This window comes from Tinamus guttatus, unplaced genomic scaffold (assembly GCF_059628265.1).
Source record: "Tinamus guttatus ecotype Peru unplaced genomic scaffold, ASM5962826v1 Tinamus_guttatus_pri_ptg000287l, whole genome shotgun sequence".
Taxonomy (NCBI): domain Eukaryota; kingdom Metazoa; phylum Chordata; class Aves; order Tinamiformes; family Tinamidae; genus Tinamus; species Tinamus guttatus.
In genome coordinates, this window is record NW_028288821.1 from 13501114 (window position 1) to 13509489 (window position 8376).

General features: G+C 44.1%; 1 long non-coding RNA gene across 1 annotated transcript; it reads left to right on the forward strand.

The window, feature by feature from the left end:
• Positions 1-2040: 2040 nt before the first annotated feature.
• LOC148594203 (uncharacterized) lies at positions 2041-2610 on the forward strand. The gene is made up of 2 exons (XR_015913554.1): positions 2041-2094; positions 2359-2610. It is a non-coding gene; the product is annotated as an uncharacterized LOC148594203 (long non-coding RNA).
• The last annotated feature ends 5766 nt before the right edge of the window (positions 2611-8376 follow it).

An 8376-nucleotide genomic window follows, 5' to 3' on the forward strand; every position in this document is an offset into this window, starting at 1 on the left:
TACTTTCTTCTTTCTAATATTTATATTAAAAAACAGACTTTGCGAGAACTGCACACCCATTCCAAATTGCCACCAACCTATGCCCCTTTTCTTCCCAGAATCAGGAAGGGGAACAAGCGATGCATGGCGTTCCCCATCTGCCCTCCTCAGTGCTCTCAGAAAGTTTGGGCAGAAATGGTTCCTCTTTTTTGTGCTCTCCTGCCAGCTCTCTGTCAGCTATGGCAAGAACCATCTATGCCTAAAGAAAAGGATTAGAGAAAAGTGAATTACAATCTGAACTAGGAAGAAATCGTATAATGTAGAAGTGGAAACTAAGACCCATGGTTCATAAGATGTAAATCAGCTGCTTCCCCATTTTCACTAACTGCTGATTCGGCCCACAGCATGAGTGGTCATGAAAAGCAGTGTACCATGAATATTTACTTACTGCCTAAATTAAAAACAAAGAAGACTTTTGCAAACAGCATGTTTTAGAAGCAGTTGTTACTTTAAAGGCTTGTCACAAGAAGAAAGCTGGCATGGCTGCAGAGAAGTTGTTAGGAATGGCTGCCTCACAGGAGAACTAACAGGACCAGGCCATTTTATATATTCTTAGACAGCAATTTGATCTGTTTTAAAGATGGATTTTGACATGTAAATCTGATCTGAGTAATGAAGTGTCATGTTTAATTCATTCATAAATACAACCCTACCTTGGTTCCAGAGGAAGAGCTAGAGCGCCTAATTAAGTACACAATAGTATAACACTTAGCTAAGTACACCCTAATGGGGTCAGACCAGTGTAGCTCTGCCAGGGGAAATTGTGCCTGTCTAACCTGTTACAGTTCTTCTTTTAAAATACCAAGTAAGAGATAAAGATTACTCAGAAGCATAATTTGCTTAGCTACTCCGACAGGTTTTGAAAGGATGGAAAGAAATTATGGCGGGTGGTTCTAACTGAGGAAATTGATTTAGTGAAAGAATTATTAAGGAGGTTCTAATTAGAGGAAATTAATAGAGGAGAGGGGGGAAAAAAGAATTGTTAAGGAGGCTCTAATTAGAGGAAATTAATGTTTTAGAGTGAGACACACAGAGGGAGAAGTCTAAGAAAAGAATCAAAACAACTTCTAGACAAGGGGAGCTGCTGGGTGGCAGTGCTGACGCCCAGCCAAGCAGGCTGATGCTCTGCTTCTGATGGCAAAACGCTATCACATGTAGCAATAGAAAAGGCTCCTATGACTCAACTATATGTTGATAGGGAGCTGGATTAGACAGGGATCTGTGATCTCTGCAGGGAGCCAAAAGGAAAGACTAGATTAAAGCTGGCTCACGTGACAGACTGAGTGAAGTGTGTCTTCCCATGTCAGAAAGCAACTGCCACTTTATGCATAGGTGGGGGCACCCTGATGGCAAACCAGGGCCCATGCCAAGCATGGTCATAAAAGGTGTGTAGGCTGTGATGAACACAGGCAGCAAAATCCAGAGGGGAGCTTCTGAGAAAAGGTTAGTAAGTGGAAAAAAAAAAAAAAAGGGAAAAAAAAAAAGAAAAGTTTGTGTGCAAAAAGGGTCCAAACCGCTCCAATTCACTGAGACCTCAGAGCATCAGGAAGCTCTGATGGACACAACTGATTATCGTAGGCATCAAAGTAAAGCACTGAGCACTGTAGCAGCAGTATTTTGAATCTGGGCCTTTTAAAGAGCGAGCTAGGAGAGCAACAAGGTATACAGGAGACCTAAAAGGATGATAGGGACTCAGGCAAAATAGACTTGAAAGATTATTTCACCAAAAAAAGAAGATAAAACTAACATACACCTGAGTAATTTAACCAATGATGGAAAATTTGAGAGTGACTTGACAGAAGAAAATAGTCTAGCGTGGGTTGTAGCACAAGGGAACTGATTACTAAAGCTGGGGAAGTGGGGAGGGAGGGGTCTTTAGAGGCTTAGGGAAATCTATGCCCATCATAAATAGCTCAATAAATAATGGCATGCACGAATTCAGTCATGTTTTTAAGTCTCTACAATATCTCAGAAAAGAAAAGCAAAAAACTTCACAAAAAAAATCCACAGTTTGTTTTGAAATTACTTTGCAAAGGTCAGTTTTTCTGAAAAGAGGTTTCCCTGCACGTTTGGCAGCCATGCGCTGTTCTGCTGAGCAAGGCAGTGTAGCCCAGCCCCACTCTCCTGCCCAGGACAGTGTCAAACCACGTGCCTGTCCCTGCATGACGTGGTTTCTGTGGCCCCAGCATGGGTTGCAGCACTGCAGGTGCTTTCATACTGGGACAGCTGCTGCCTTCTTACCACTGTCTGACTAGCTCGCTCCAGGGACCACAGCCCTAAAACATCTGGCTAATGACGGGATGGACACGATGGTATCAGCGTTGATGTTGTATGGCTCTTGTTTAGACAATGAAAGGAAGTCACAAGGTTCATTTCTCATTTCACTGTCCCATCCTATTCCTAACCTTCCCCTCTGAGTGATACCATCTAAGGGACCATTTTTAGACTGTAAGCTTGTGTCAGGGTAGGGACATTCTTACTAGGTGTTTGTACAGGGCCAATACACTAAGGCTTGATCCTTAGCTGAAACTTCCAGATGCTACTTACTATAGATAATAAACAACAATATGGACTGTATGGCTCCAAGAACTCTGTGTGTCCCCTTCATGTGCACAGGCAAAAAACTGTCCCCTACTCCCTTCACATTGTGATTACTGAAGCTAGGCGGTATTTTTATTTCCCCGGAGAAACAGTTATGATCAGAAGATGTAATGTTCTCAGCATATTAATTTCACAAGCGAAAGAAATGTTGGTTTCATATTTTTGGAGTCGGGGAGATTTTTCATGATTTTTTTTAATTTTTTTTATTCTGTAAGAAAGAAAGACAAAAGGTATCTCCAGTCAAAAGCCCCCCAAACACGGCCTCTGCCACTTCCAATCAGTGTTTCAAAACCACGCAAGCCCTGCACCTGGCCCCCACAATGATGATGCTCCTTTCCCTTGCAATGAAGATGCTGCAGTTGCAAACTGGCAAGGCAGGGGGAATGGGGAAGAATGTTAATTTGGGCCTTTTTGCTCTCCCTCAGAATGACAGTGAGGTTGGGGATACTCAGGCTGTCCAAAAGGAAAATCCCAGCTTTCCCAGCAGCCCCTGCCCTTCCTGTCCACACGCTGCTTGTGAGCCCCTCGGCCTTGCCCAAGGCGCCATTGCTGCCCTGCAGCTCCCATCGCCATGGACACCGTGAGGCCTGGACAGCCACCTCTGCTCCAACTACCAAATCCTGGGGTTTTTAACGGGATTGTTCCCCTCTGCCACAAGTGCTATGAGGCCATGTAGCTATGTTTACTTGCAGAGTGACGAGCAAGCTGGCTCACAGCGGCCACAGGGCTGGTTACTGAGAGCATGAGCGCAGTGTGTCGGGCCCCCTCAGCCCTCATACAGCCTGGCACGCGGCCTCAGCCACTTGGCCCCTCTGGAAGAGCTGGCTGTACAGTCCCCGTGCTGGGCACAAGGGCCTGCCAAGAGACCTGTCCTGGTGCTGGAGGGGCTGCAAGCAAGGCTGGGCCTTGGGCCAGGACCCAAAGAATAAGTCAAGCACAAAAGACTCATCTAGGAGGACTGCTTTGCAGGCCCAGTCCCAGGGAGGTTGTAGCCAGGTGCTCTCTGCAGCCAGACCTTGGGACTAGCATGGTGCTGCAGCCCCAGAGGTTGCACCTGGGCCCAGATGGATTCAGCCTTCATATATGGCCTCCAGGGCCTTTTTCCACTATTGAATCTCTCTACCTGAGAGTCTTCAGAGACCATTTATAAAACAAATCCTGAAGAAGGTGTTCTTCCTCCTTCTGAAACTGGCATTTTCTCTGTCCAAACCACAGTGAGGTTCATCTCATCAGTCCCCAGCAGGTCTAGATCCAGCTGCTTCTGCTCCAGCAGGACCAACAAGAGAGGGAGAAACTCTGCCGACTTAACTCCCAGGAGCTGAGTCCTCAGCCCTCACAAGGGAGAAGCTGTTCTTCTCTCTCTGGCACAAATTATATCACTTCAAGCTTTGACAGTTCCCAAAATGTGAAAAACCTGCAAAAGTGACTGGAAAGAGTGTGTAAGTGGGGAGGGGGAAGGCGGGGGGGAAATCGGGAAGAAGGAAAAGAAAACTATATTAAGATGTTACTTTCTACATTCCTAAAATATATTCATTGTGATTTGTCTCTCTCTTAATGCCTTGGATTTATGGGCTTTGGGAAGATTGAATTTAAAGAGAACAGACTTGGCTAGCCATTTTAAGCTCTTTTCTCCACAAGGCATGAGTGACATAGAGGCTTTTGCCATCACAGTCATAGCATCATTCAAATTGGGTGCTGCCATCCCAGGCCTTGTGTGTGTGACTGCTACATCATCATCACCTTCCTTGTCTCCGTTGCTCTGGCTCTGTGTTATTGGAGAAAGTTGACCCAAGCTTTTCACCCCAGCAGCAGAACCTGCTCATGGAGAAACAGCATCAGTTACCTGACAGCACAGCACGACCTCTGTCAGCCCGTTCGGGTCAGGAGGCAGGCAGCTGGATGTGCTGGGAAGCGTCCGGGGCACGGCATAGCTGCAATTACACCATTCCCATTAGGCTGGGTGAAGAAACCAGGGTAATGATCTATTGCCTGCAGACCTTCAGCAAGGAGATGTGCTTGGGAAAAGAAAATCTGTTTTCTAAGGATTGTACAAGAGAAAATAGACATTTTATTTTATTTTATTTTATTTTATTTTATTTTATTTTATTTTATTTTATTTTATTTTATTTTATTTTATTTTATATTATATTTTATTTTATTTTATTTTGCCAGAGGAAACTAGTGTCTATACAGTTATTCCTTTATTCCTGTTGCTATTGCTGATTCTTTGAATTTTTGCCCAGCATGATTTTACCTCTGTCTCCCTGTTTCTTCACCCTCTTCCCACATCTTTCCAAGAAGCAAAATAAGTAAAGGCAGGCGTCATCCATTCCAGCTATACTTCCAGCACCATCTCAGCCAGTATGATAACAACAACACTGGAGAATGGAAGAGAGCAGCTGAAACCTTAATAGTTGCTCTAAGCAGGTCGGCATAGCAACATCTCCAGAGAGCTCTCCATGGGGTCATTTCCATTCACTTTAAAGTCCACTTGGGCTGCTAGAGTGCTTTAAAATGAACTCAGAAAAAGCTGTTAATTAGGATTAGCATCTCCAGGAACATCGAGCCACACTGCTGCAAGCTGAGCCATTTATCTAAGACAATGCAGGCTTCCTGACTACCCAAAGTGCAGGACACCACACTTAAAAGGCAGATGGTTTTGGAGTTGGATGTCAGAAGCACCTGAGGGAAGGCTCTTATCCTGCCAGCTGCACAACCCTGCAGCATCTCTCCTGTGATCAGCTCACCCTTTGCTGGTGTTGGATGTTGGGCAGATCAAAGGTGTACCAACCAGATGCCTGGGGTGTAGAAGAAGGCACGGGACCATCTTACCCATACAAGTTGCAAGGGATGTGAAGTCCTTTGGGCATACAATGGGTTCACCTGAGTGATATTTGTAGATGATGCCTATTCTGTAGGCAGTCTGTAGGGCTCCAAGAGCAAGTTACTGCCATCGATGAGAGATGGAGACTGTAGATGTCAGAGAGTGGTCTCAAGACCAGTCACAAAACACAGGGACAAACAAGATAGATAGATAGTAGCTTGTGTTTTGTGATTGTTGGAATATGACTTTTATTCTAATGCTATAAGCTTCCTGTCTTTCATCAGTATCCAGCATAAGAGGCTCATGGAGGATACCTTGTCCCTGGTGTGTGACAGTAACACAGAAAGCCATCTTAACAATAGCTTTTGTCCACACATAGGAACAATAGGCTGCGGGGAGAGGCTGATGAAAACCATCTCAAGACTGTTATTGGGCTGATTTGTACCTCTGGTGTTACTGACCCTGACAAACCTCCCAAGGCAATCTTTTCAGACACCGCCTCTTTCCAAATGTGAGGTGAAGCACAGTCCTTTCCTTCACATTAGTCTGCTTTTCTTGGTTTCTTGGTTTTTATCCCTTCAGGGGAAAATACTGTCTGAGTCAGAGCTGAGTTTGAGATGAACCTTCACAACTGGGAGTGGAGTGCTAGTTCCCTTGCATACATGTTGCTCTTCCTAGAGAAATATATTAAGTCTGGTCAAAGAAATACCCATAGCAACACTTCAGGCATCCAGACTGGAATCTCTGTTTCAAGACCATACAGCTCAGGGCTGATGGCAACCATGCTTTCAACTTTGCCTAGTATAAAGTGAAAGCTCTTATGCCATATTAAAAACTGGAAGAAGTCATTTCTAAGGCAGAATCTGAACCCTCACCCTTCTCCCATTTTAAGCACTGAAATCCCATGGCCTGAAAGAGGATATATGATAGCAGTAACTTGCCACGTCACAAAAAAAAAAAAAAAAAAAAAAAAAAAAAGAAACCCTGCACAGATGTTCAGTGAACATCTCAACGATGACAGGTACAAGCTGTGCTCCTTGCCTTATTGAAGGTCTAACATTGCCCGTCTTGCGTAAGTATTCTTCACCAATCAACCTTTCTTTTATAGAGTGTCAGAGTGTCAGCCAACTCAACTCCAGGTAGTGTCCAACAGAGATCAACAGGTCAGGGGAGAAAGTCAAAGCAAAGCATAAGATTGAAAAGCTGTAGGAAGAATTTATTCAGCTAGAAATTTCACGCTTTAATAAAAGAAAGATGCACAATATCAGGTGACAAGGTCTGCAAGTGAGCTTAGAAGTTGGTGCCTTGGCCACTATTAAACTAAAAAGCAGAAGGAATGTCATCACTCTTGTGGAATGATTTAAAAGCCCCTTATGTGCCCCTACTGAGTAATACCACTGGACCACCAAATCCTAAAAAAACTCAGAGTAGAAATATCCTGAGTGTATTGAGACATTTCTCATTAACTTCTCAAGATTTTTCAATATTCTGCTTCTCAATATATTCATATAGTAGCAAATTACAGCTGAGGAAAAAGCATCTCTCCCTAAGCCATCCAGAGAGCACAACACAGTAAAGCAAAATCATAACAGACAGGGAAACTTCTCGTGAGTCATCATCTGCTCTGCTTTTCCTCTCCCTTTCCAACATTTTTGATAGCCCCAGGATTGTTCCATGCAGTCTGGAACCAGAAGGCACCTAGTTCTGCTGCAGGCATAAACTGCTTTACTCTAGAGGAAAGAAGAGAATTTTTAAACAAGGCTAGACTTTATTTTCATTTTACATAGGTAATGGAAGGAAACAGCAGATGCATCTTCAGTTTCTCTCCACTAATGCACTTCGTACATGCTCAACAGAGTTTGATGGCCCTATTATGCCATGTACATGAAATAAAACAACTATCCCTGCCCCAAAACACTCACCATCACGCCACATATGAAAAAAAAAAAAGAAAAACAAAAGTGAGTACAACAAAAAGAAGGCAAGAGCAGTTCCAATTAGTGAAAAATTAAAAAAGGCCAAGGTGACTACATATACATGAAGTCAAATGAAAGAATACCCAAACGTCTTCTGCTCTGCTCATGAGAAATTACACTGTTGGGCCAGCCACTAAAGCCAGCTCTGAGGAACTCTGATGTGCACTTTGGTGCAAAAAAAAAGCAGGTAAGAGGTAGGAAAGCGATGTACGTCCAGAATATCTTTCTTAGGGGACACATCTGTTGGGGCACAGACAGTCTAGACACCATGGTTACCCCTCTTCCATATGAGCAGCAGGCAGCCAGTCCATATCAACTAAGTTAGGCAGTCAGGTCACAGCCAAGCCTTCCTTGAGCTCAAGGTGGGACATTGTCCCTAACAGGACCTGCTTAATGTCTCCTCTCCTCATTCCAGCGCCTGCTGCATTGGAAAGGGAGATTTTCGTATTGCAGAATTTATTTTAGCTACAGCTTGGAAATGTAATCAAAGCAAATGCAGTAGCTCAGGAGGAATGATAGTAGGATTAGACATTCGTATGAATAAGAATAGCTTCTGCACTTCAACGTGCTGTGATAAAAATATTAAGGACTTCAGCTTCAGCTCTCATGTGCCAGGGCAGAAACAGGATCTCTGAACAAGGTCCTGGGAAGAAATTTCCTTTCCTAATAACAGTCCCCAAATGTCCATAGCAGGGGGTTAGCCCAGGGGCCGAGCCAGTTGCCACTGCTTGGCCCCTGGGCTTGTTCTGAAGCTGTAGTGGATTGCAGGAAAAAATGAAACAAGTACATTGCTCCCTTTCTCTTTGCATTTCTCTGCTAGATCTTTGTCCCTCACATCAGTGAGTTTCTGTACCGGGTTCCAGGGATCTCCTTGCTCAGTTTGGTTTGTCTCTGTGCAGGGACAGATCACTGCCAGCTCTCATCTCCTCCACCCCA